The 10,691-nt window shown below is 50.8% G+C and overlaps 2 protein-coding genes across 2 annotated transcripts in view; both read left to right on the forward strand.

Moving 5' to 3' along the window:
* CFAP251 (cilia and flagella associated protein 251) overlaps positions 1-10,691 on the forward strand; it is a 130,574-nt gene that overhangs the window by 109,553 nt on the left and 10,330 nt on the right. The window lies entirely within an intron of this gene.
* The window catches only part of BCL7A (BAF chromatin remodeling complex subunit BCL7A), a 34,204-nt gene that overhangs the window by 1,052 nt on the left and 22,461 nt on the right, over positions 1-10,691 (forward strand). The gene's annotated exons all lie outside the window — the stretch shown is intronic.

Raw genomic sequence — 10,691 nt, forward strand, 5'->3', positions numbered from 1 at the left:
CCCTCCCCCGCCGGCGCCCCGCAGTCTGCCCGGGCCGCGGAGCGCGAGCCGTTTAAATTTAGCGCTTTCGGAGGGGGAGCGAGCGAGCTCGGGAGAGGGCCGGGGCGCGAGGCTCGTCAATTTCCTTGTAATTGAACCGAGTCCGAAGAAACGTCAGCCCCGCGTCCTACACGCTGCTTTTGTCCCGGAAAAGCTGTTCTGTCGAAACGGGGGGTACTTTGACCTCCCAGACTCTTATTTGGGGGGCAGCCGCTCGGGCTCGGAATGAAACTTGTCTTATTGTTAACCTTGGGCTGGTTTGGCGGTGGGTGGGGACGCCCACCTCGGCTTTCAGACCCCACTTGGGCGCGAGCCTTCCCCGCGTGTCCCTCGCTTCAACTTTGCCTTGCCCGGAGTTAGCGGCCCCCTCCCCCCGGGCCGTGGGCTGGGGGAGGAGAGTTCCCAGAAGTTCTCTGCGTGGATCTCGGAGCGTTTCAGGATGTTGTGACCCACATGTAAACACGCAAACGGACGATTTGAGTTTGGTTGACAAGTTTGGGCGACGGTGTTTTTTTCTCCTCGCCCGTTAAGGTCCCAGTGGTCTCTCTATCTAAACACTGGAAGGTTTACACTCCCTCCGAGGTTGTCAGAAGTTAGTAGTTGTCCTCTTGAGCCAAATCCAACCAAAAAAAAGAAGAAAAAAAAAATCAATAACGTCCACGTGCTCCGAGCCCTCCTATTGAAATGGGCTGCCTCGGAGTGGCTGGATGCCGGGACAATGGGCTGATTTGGCTTACCAGGGGACAAAGAATGTTCAGAACCGCGGGGAGGACGGGCCGGCCCGGGTGTTCCAGTCCACTCTGACTCAGGCCCTGCTTCTCCGGGATTAACATTCCGGAAATGCATCCCCGTAAAATAAAAAAAAAAACACCAAAACCAAAGCCAGACCCTGACTGAGAACCTTCTGTTGCATAATTTCATGGCTTGGTCAGATGGGAAAGTTTTTCCCTAAAGAAAGTCTTCCTTGTCCGGATCCCCGCTCCGTCACGGCCCCACTGGGAAGAAGTGGGACTCCCAGTTTCCTTTGCAGAAGCCCGAGCCCCTCACGGTTCTGGCCGCTTGCGCTTCCAAACCGACAGAGTTGGGGAGAAGGACCTGGGCAGGGGCCGCAGCGAGCTGACAGCTGCTCCAGCTGGTTACTTAGCCGACTCTCCGGCGAGGCTCGCCAGCTGCCTGCACAAGGGCGCATGGGGCGCCCTCACTTCAACTCCGTGCCCACCCCGAGTTCTGCCCGCTCGGGGAATGTCTGTGTTCCTCTTAGACCTAATCCAGGGGTCAGAGCTAGACCTCTCACCCTGTCCGGCCTGGCTGCGGGTCATTTGGGTTTTTAGAATTTCACTTTGGGATCCGGGTTGGAGTTTGGTTCCCCTTGTGGAGAGGGAAGATGTTTCCCCAGTGGGCCCAGTTTCCTCCGGACTCTCTGCCCCCATCGCCCTCCTTGGTGGGAGCAGGTGTGGTTGTATCCCAGCCAGGCTCGGACTGAGGGGCCTGCAAGCTGTGGGCACGGTTCTCCTCCAGCAGGGACCTGCCGCCTCTGGCTCTCCTCTCTCCAAGGCAAGGCCTAGCGCCCATTTCCTTCTGCAACCCCACAATGGCATCGCCACAATCCAGAACCCCGAGGGTGTGCAACACTACCAGAAGATGTCTGCAGGGAAAAACAAGCCAAGATGGTGGCCCAGCCAGTGCAGAGGGAGGAGAGACCCCGTTCCAGTGGGTTGGAGGATAGGGGAGAGAAGAGCCGGGGGTCTCCAGAGAGGCAGAGATGTTCTGGGAAAGGCTCTGTTAAAGATCAGAGGGGTGGCACTGGCCCAAGCTGCCTTGGGCCGGCCATCGGGAAGTAAACAGCAGACAGCTGTACCCCGGACCGGGCCCAGGCCCGTTTCCTTTGGAGTTGGGTCTGAAACATTCCCAGGCTGGCTCTCGGGGCCAGGAAGGCCAGATGGAGCTATTTTTGGGAAAAGAATTTTTTTTTAGGGTTTCCAACCCCTGTTCCCTACTTTCCTTTTCAACAAGAGGCAGGGTTGATACGGTGGGAAGACGGCTGGGATTGGAGCAGAGAACTTGCTCGGTGCTCTGTAGCTGGCCCAGGGTCAGGGAGGTCCCCTCCCTTCATCGCCTGCATGGTAACAGGGTTGGACTAACAGTGCTAATGGCCCAGCTCGAAACCTGCTTGTCTAGGAACTCATTCTGTGCTGTCTCTTTGATGTTCCCCCCCACTCGACCTTGGCCAAGAGCCTTCTATTCCCTGGGCCTCAGTTTCCTTATCTGCAAAATGGGGTGGGGGTGGGGGTGGATGATTTCTAAAGTCCCTTTCAGCTGCAACGCTCCGATCCTTTGGACGATCTCCAAGGGTGATTTTCAGCCCCGAGTCTGCCATCCTGTGATTCGGCAAGCATTAAGTGCCCGTCTCAGCAGAGCTTATAGTCGATGGGAAATACAAGATAATTCAAGGAGAGAGCGAGCCCTGTCCATGAGAAGGATCAGGAGGGGCTTCTAGAAGAGCTTTGAATGATAGGGAAGAATTGGAGAGGTAGAGGCGGGGGTGTGCTTGGAGATGGAGAGGGCCAGAACCTTCCCACTCCGAATCCCAGGCTGGGGGGGGTCCCCTCAAGGACCCTGCAACCAGTGGTTTGGGAACTGCTGGATGAATAGGGCCAAGGCCCTGCCGAGGCTTGGAGAGGGGCCAAGCTTCCTGGGAGTGCCAGGGGAAGAAAAGCCCCTTTGTGTGCCATGACATTCCCTTCTTGGGGCACAGAACTCTCTTTGAGTCAGCAGGTCTGTGTGTGGGGGTCATGAGGCATCGGGGCTCCTGGCCAAGGTCAGACGGGCACTTAGGGCAAGAGAGGCTGTTGTTCCTGGAAAGGACCTCCCCTGAGTCGGGGGCTCCGGCAGCCCTTTTGTGGGGGGGTCAGGGAGAGCCTGGTGCAGAGCAGGCTTGTTCTCAGGTGTTCACTTTCAGGAAGTGGCACAGGTGGAGTCCCGGCCTGCCAGGAGGTCTCGCTGCTTGTGCCCACCGCACTCGATTTTGGTGTTTTCATCCCGTGGCTGGACTTTGTGATGTGTGTGTAATTGCCCCACCCTGGCCCGATGCCTCCCCTCCCCTACCCTCCCCTCCTTTCCGCCCAGGGCCCTTTGTCCCCCTGGGGTCCTCCGGCCTCGGGTTGGAGTCTGTGGGTTTCAGCTCTTTCTTGGGTCCCGTCTGTTCCCGGCTCTTTGTCTGCCCCTGCCCTGGCCCTGCGCCCGGGGCCCCTGCCTCCCGCACTGGGCCGGCCTCTGCCCGCCGCCTCTCTCCCCCACCCTTGACCTCTTGGCTCAGACTCAGACTCCCTTTTTCCCTCCTCCTTTCTTAGCGTCTCTTTCCTGTCTCTCTCATGTCTTTCATTCCTCCCCTCCCCCAGTCTCCACTCTGTCTCTGACTGTGTCTCTGCTCTGGCCTAGTCTCAGCTCGGCTCTCTTTGTCTCCTGCCCCTGATTCTCTCCCTCCCTCCCCCTCTCTATCTCTCCCATTCTCTCTCCCTTCCCTCTCTCTGTCTCCCTTGGTCTCTCTCTCTCTCTCTCTACCCTTGTCTCTCTCCCTTTCTGTCTCTCTCTATCTCTCTACCTCTGCCTAATTTGCTCTCTCCATCCAAGCCTCAGCCCTTGTCTCTCCCCCTCCTACCCTCCCTGTCTTTCCACTTTAGTCTCTGCCCCTGCCTCTTATCATGGGGCCTGGCACATAGTAAGTGCTTAATAAATGCTTGCCCCTCCCTTCCTTTGTCTCTCCCCGCTTGGCTTATCTCTCCCCTTGTCTCTCAGCCTATCTGTCTCTCTTTGACCTCCTGCCTCTGATTCTCCCTTTCTTTCCACTCTGCCAGGCCTCGATCTCCCGGGCCTTCGCCCCTCCCCGGGAGCGAACCTTCTGGTCCCCATCGCACTCTCTCCTCCCAAGTCCCACGGGCGCATTTGGCAACGTGTGTTTGTAACACACTGCCGCAGCATCTGCTGGGCGGGAGCACTCATGGCTGCGACTTTAAAAATAAACTCCCCAAACGGCAGGAGGAAAATTGGTTTCTGAGCTCTGCTTTGGAGATTTGGGGAATGAATGAAAGGGCGGAGAAGGGGGGGGTTCCTGGCTGGGGGTGGCTCGGTCACCGGGCTCCCCTGGCTAAGCATGCTGGCCCAGACTCAGGAGAGGCGAAGGAGACTCAGGGCATCCAGCGTTGCCAGCCGGGGAGCACACAGGGCTCTGCCCCGAAAACAGGCCCTTGGCTGCTTGAAGCCTCGTCCCTTTTCTTAACAGCCAGGCCAGAGCCTCAGGCTGTGGTCACTCTCTGGGCCAGATTATTTACCAAGGTCTCTGGCGCGTTATCTGCCCAGGTCTTCGGAGTTGGATACTTGAGATCCTTCTTCCCTTCTTTCTCTTTCTTTTTCCTTTCTTCCCTTTCTTTCTTTCTTTCTTTCTTTCTTTCTTTCTTTCTTTCTTTCTTTCTTTCTTTCTTTCTTTCTTTCTTTCTTTCTTTCTTCTCTCTCTCTTTATTTCTCTCTCTTTTTCTCTCTTTCGCTTTCTCTTTCTCTCTTTTTCTTTCTCTCTCTTTCTCTCTTTCTCTCTCTTTCTTTCTCTTCCTTCCTTCCTTCCTTCCCGGTTTCTTTCTTTCTTTTCTTTTTCTTTCTTTCTCTTTCTTCTTCCTTCCTTCCTTTCTTTCCTTCCTCCCTCCTTCCCTCTTTCTCTTTTCTTTTCTTTCTTTCTTTTCCTTCCTTCCAATCCCTAATTTCCTTCAGTTTCAGCAAAACACCTATTAGGTGCTACAGAATATAAAAACAAAATGAAACGATCCCTGCCCTCAAGAAGCTCCCTTCTTTCCAGAGAGACAGCACATACAATATTATAAAGTTATAAAGTCTAAACAACATAACTATAAGTTGTTTGGGAGATGGAAACTTTTAAGGATTCTTACAAGGCGGGGGGTGGAGGAGGGCCTCCCAGACATTTACAAAAGCACAGAGGTGGGGGAAGATAGATAGATAGATAGATAAATAGATAAAATGATATATAGTAAAAACTGGGTTAAGGATCAAAGTTGGGAAAGGTTTTTAAAAGGCTAAACGTGAGAATTGATACTGGATCTCAGAGATGAGGGAGCCAGTGCTATGCACTTCCTATTTCTCTTTCAAACTCCTCAAATTGGGGAGAGTCCCTCTCTTAGAGAGAATCCTGATTCTCTTGATAGTTAATGATCTCTTCTCAAATTAGCAAGTTTCTTTCTATCCCCTCCAATCTCCCCTTTGGAGTTTGATTGTTGAGAGAAAAAAATTTATCTTGTACTTAATCAGCAATTTATGTGGTGTATTTCTTAGTAGAATATAAGCTTCTTGAGGAAAGGACTTGTTTTTCCTGTTTCTTTGTGTATCTCTGGTTCCTGGCACAAAGTAGGCTATCAGTAAATGCTTATTGAAGAAAGGTCCCCTTTACACCAAAATATTTGTAGCAGTACTTTTTGTTTCAGCAAAAATTGGAAATTGAGTGCATGCCCATTGACTGGGGAATGGATAAATAAGTTGTGGTAGATGAATGGAATGGAATGTGACTGTGCTGGAAGAAAAGTGGGTTGAAGAGAGAACCCCAAAATGCTGCAGTTAGGTCAGAGGAGCTGAGAAAATAGTCCACACAGTAGAAAAAAGAACAGTCACCAGAAATCCAAATCAAGTATTCCAAAAATGAGAAAAATAAGCCTGACTCCATGGAAAAGATATGAGGAGATCTCCCCCACATACACTCCAGCCCACCCTTTTTGTAGAGCTAGAATGACCCCAATGGAATTCCATTTCATTGCACAAATTTTCAGATTTTTTTTTTTTTTTTGATGTATCGATTACTTAGGCTGATTATTTTCCTTTTCTTTCTTTCTTTTTTAATCTTAATAAAATACTTTTTAAAAATATGGGCTAGCTCTCTGGAAAGGGAAGAAAGGATACTGGGGCAAGTTATGGTAATGTCTTTTAAAAAATATCAATAATTTTTTTTAATTAGTAAATACTTCTGGGATTTCACCTGTGGCTTAGATCATTGGGGGTGTAATTGGGGGATGCATGGACCTGCTCTGATGAAGTGGATTTTGGGCCCGGAGGTCCAGGTTCAGATACTATCTGGCCTTTGTGGCTCACTTCCTATGTCTGGATGGCTTGACTTAGTTTTCTCCTTTGTAAAAATGAGGCAACAATACACTGCTTAATAAGCAAGGATGTTTGTTGAGAAAGCTCATTGTTAATCGAAAGGGGCAATGTTGTTGGGAGTTTGAAGAGCCTTGGATGTGGAATTGGAAGCCTTGGGCACTGGTCCAGACTCTGCCCTAGTGACTATGGTCAAATGACTTGTTTTTTTGAGGTAAAATAGCTAGCATTTCTATGAGGTTTCCAGGCTTGCAAGGCATTTTACAAACTCTACCCATTTTATCCCATTTTACAGCTGAGGAAATTGAGGTAAGTGTCTCCAGCAGTATTTGAACTTTTGTTTTTCCACTGGACCCCTAGAGCATTGGAAATGATATTGGACTCCATGGCTCTAAAACAAATGATTCATTTGACCTTGGAGAATTGTATAAATGTATGTCCTTTTTGCCGGTTCTTTTTATGGTTATTTTAAAGGGAAGAAAAACAGGCAACATCGTGAGATTGTGAAAGAAAAGAAAAAGGAGAGGGAGACAGAGAGGAGAGGGAATCAGAAAAAGATGGGGGAAAGAGAAAAGGAAAGAAAAAGACAGAGGGGGGAGAGAGAGAGGAAGGACACAGAGAAGAGCAAGAAACAGATGGGGAGAGAAAGGAAAAGAGATAGGGGGAGGGAGGGAAGGAAAGAAAGGAAAAGAGAAAGAGAAACGGGGGGGGGAGAAAGAGAGAGGTTGGACACACAGAGGAGCAAGAAAGATGGGGGAAAGAGACAGAGGGGAGAGGGAGGGAGAAAAAGGAGCAAGAAAGAGGCAGAGAGAGAGAGGGAGGGAGGAGGGACATACAGAGAGAGGAGCAAGAAAGAGATGGGGAGTGAAAGAGGATAGACAGAGAGAAGAGAAAATTCTGTCACTCTCACTTGCAGCATCCAAAGGTGTTTTAGGGAATTTTTTTTTTTTTTAATTTGTTGTTACTGTTTTGTTTTTGTTTTTAAGTGTGTTTTGAATAACTGAGGTAATTAAGTCAGTCAGTTTGGGCTTTTTGTTTATTCTTTTTTAATCTTGAAGAACTTTCTGCCATTTGGACTTTGTGCTGCCCGAGGCAGCAGAAGTGAGGCTGGATTTTGAGTTGAGGGATGTGGTTTCAAAGGCTGGCTCAGCTGCCTGTGACCCATGCTGCCCTGCACAAACTGCCTCCCTTCTGTAGGCCTCCGTTTCCTCTATGAAACGGGGAGGGGGGTTGGATTCAGTGACTCTGGAGGTCCCCCTGAGGGCACTGATGCCAGTGACAGGGCTCCCGCCTTCTGTGCCTTTCTGCAGGGGGAGGCACCCTTCCCGGGTGTCTGCAGCCTTGCAGCGGTTCTGGAGTCTGGCCCTCCCCGCTGCCCGTCCCTCATCCCACCCTTGCCAGCTCTCGTGGCACCTTCCTAGTGGGGATGGGACTTTAGAACCAGGACCCAGTCCTGGACCCGAATCAGCCCAAGTCAGATTAAAATGAACCTGGGAAATATTTAACAACACAAACAGAAATTCAGCACAGCAGAGAGAATGTTAAATTGTGGTTTCTTCGTCACTCTGGCCAGCCTTCGATTCTATGTGACTTTGCTATCATTGCTCCCTCAGGTCTCTAGGACTCTCTGTTGCTTGAACGCCATCTTCCTGGGCATCTCCGACATTATTGAAATCACAGGTCCAGCAGTTAGAGCACTGGGCCTGCAATCAGAAAAATCTGAGTTCAAATCCAGCCTCAGACACTTGGTAGCTGTGTGACCCGGAGCAAGTCCCTAAACCTCTGTTTACCTCAGTTTTCTCAGTTGTAAAATGGGGGTAATAGCAGCACCTGCCTCATGGGGTGGTGGTGAGAATCCAGTGAGATATTTGTAAAATACTTAGCACAGTCTGTGGTACATAGAAGATACTTAATAAACGCTCATTAAATTGGTTTGGAAACTTGGACAAGGCAGGGCCGGGCAGGGGGGGTCCTTTCTCGGATTGAATTGATTAATTTTCCTCTTCACCTTTGCTGCCCTTGAGGTCTGGAAGGCCTGGATTTGGGTGCCCATTTCAGACGCTGTGTCTGTGTGGCTGTAGCAGACTGTTTGCTGTGGGCACACCTCAGATTACGTGCACTGTTACCTTGTTTCCTCTTCTCTGAACCGCCTTCCAACTGCCTCTGAAACCCTAGCCTCTGTTGGAGGACTCCCTCGTCACCCCGAGGGCTAATGTCTTGTGTCCGGCTCTTCGGGACCCACCTGGGCTTTTGTTGGCAAAGATACAGGAGTGGGTTTGGCATTTTTACAGGCGAGGAAACTGAGGCAGCAATGAGAGTGAAGTGACTTGCCCAGGTGTCTGCTAGTCTCTGGGCCTGGCACTCTAATCACTGGGCCACTAGTTGTCCCTTTGGCTATCTCAGATATAACTAACATTTCACCTCTTCTTCCTCTTCAGAATGTAAATTTCTTGGAGCTGGGACAAGGTCTGCCTTTCCTCATTCCTCCCGATTATCCCTGTGCCCACTGGCACTTTTGTGGGTGATTGCTGAATTGGCCAAAGCTCCGGAATCTCCTTATAAATGTTATCTGTTTCTGTGCCCTGGTGTCCCAGCTGGAGCCCTCTTCTGCCAGCCTTAATCTGTTTTAAGGGCCTGAGGAAGGTTTGATGGTGTTTAGGTTAGAGTGATCTGTGTTTGGGAAGGGAGGAATAAGCATTTATTAGATGCCTGTGACATACCAGGCTCTGGGTTGCTGGGAGGCCCTGGACAACAGTCCTTCCATGGAGCTGCTCTTACCATCCCCATTTAGAGCAGAACCCTGGCTGTAGAGGCAGCAGAACCCTGGCTGTAGAGGCGGCAGAACCCCAGGGGGTACCGGAACCAAGCCACAATTTTAACTGGCGCCCTCCAGTGACAGATATGCGTTCTTTCTGCCCCGAGGTCTGCCTGCTCTGGTGGTCACCCGCCCCTCCTGCCCCTTCCTGAAGAATCTGGCCAGCCTCTGCTGGGTCTTCTGGGGCCGGGGGATCGGAACCCGTCAGCCGCAGCTTCAGAGCAGCTCCTCCTGCCCCGGCTGCAGCCCTGCAGCCTCTGTGCCTGAGCCAGGAGGCTCTGTGGAGCTTCCCTTCAGAAAGCATTAGGGTCAGGGCCAAGCCGAGCTTCAGAGCCTCTCTGTCTGTCTGTCTCTGTGTCTCCTCTCTCTCTTTCCTCTCTTCCTCTCTCTTCCCCCCGTCTCCCCCCCTCCATTTCTCTTTCTCCCTCCCTTTCTCCTTTCCCCTTTCTCCCCACGGTCTCCCAGTTCCCAGGCCCTTCCTACCCCAGAGAGCCGGAGCAGGAATAGTGATGAGCTCCTGCTGAATCTCCATTAGGTCCCTGCCTAAATGACAAATGAAAGTGGGTTGAGTTGGGTCTGGTTAAGCGCTGTTTCTGCCAAAGTGCTGCCACGGGCATGATGCCCAGGGCCTTCTGCCTTCTGCTGACCCAGATAAAGGACCCCAGGTTCTCTGCTGCAGGGGCATGGCCTCCCCCCCACTCACATGTCATGGTGCAGTCGGCATAGTAATCGTAGCTGACATATGTATATTGTGCTTGCAGGTTTACAAAGCGCTTTACAGAACTCATTTTGTGGGTGCCATTATGCCCACTTTGCAGATGAGGAAAACTGAGCTTGCCGAGGCTCACACAATTAGCAAAGCTCTGAGACTGGATTTGCATCTCAGTTCTCCTGAGTCCCCAGGTCTAGCCCCCACCCCTGTTAATACCTATCTCCTGATTTTGGGCAAATCACCTTAACCCCTCTGGGCCTTTGTTTCTCCATATATAAGATTGTGTGTGTGGGCGTGAAACAGATAACCAGAAGAAGGGAATGTTGGGAGAATTAAGCTAGAACACTCCTGCTCCCCCAAAGCCCTTTTTGGCTGTCAACCAATAATCCTAACAGCACTCTTCTTTTCATTTGACCCTCGCTATCATAATGCCTTTAAAATTATAATTTTCACGTTTTTGTTGTTCATTTGTTTCAATTGTGTCCAACTCTTTGTGACCCCATTTGGGGTCTTCTTGACAAAGATCCTGGAGCTGGTTCCTTCTCCAGCTCATTTTACAGAGGAGGAAATGGAGGCAGGCAGGGGGAGGTGACCTGCTCAGCGTTACCCAGCTAGTGAGTGTCTGGTGCCAGATTTGGACTCAGGAACATGAGCCTTCCCCACCCGATGCCGCACCCTGTAATAGACCTAACTCCCCCCCCCCCCCCCGTACCCTTCCCCTTTAGTTTCATTCCCCCACGTTTTGCTATATTGGCTTTTTATCTGATGCCGTTTTTGTTTTATGATTGGTTCTTTGACCCAGCTGTTCTTTAGGATTAAATTGTTGTGCCTCCAATTAATCACAGAAGAGTTTTATTCATTTTTTTGTTTGTTTTTATCACCTACATTTCCCAGCAAACCATCTGCCCCTTGAGAGGAGATGCTCTTGGCTCAGGCTGATGGGGTCTGTTCGTGGATGCGCCAGATGCCCATCGTAGA

This window comes from Sminthopsis crassicaudata, chromosome 1, assembly GCF_048593235.1.
Source record: "Sminthopsis crassicaudata isolate SCR6 chromosome 1, ASM4859323v1, whole genome shotgun sequence".
Classification (NCBI taxonomy): domain Eukaryota; kingdom Metazoa; phylum Chordata; class Mammalia; order Dasyuromorphia; family Dasyuridae; genus Sminthopsis; species Sminthopsis crassicaudata.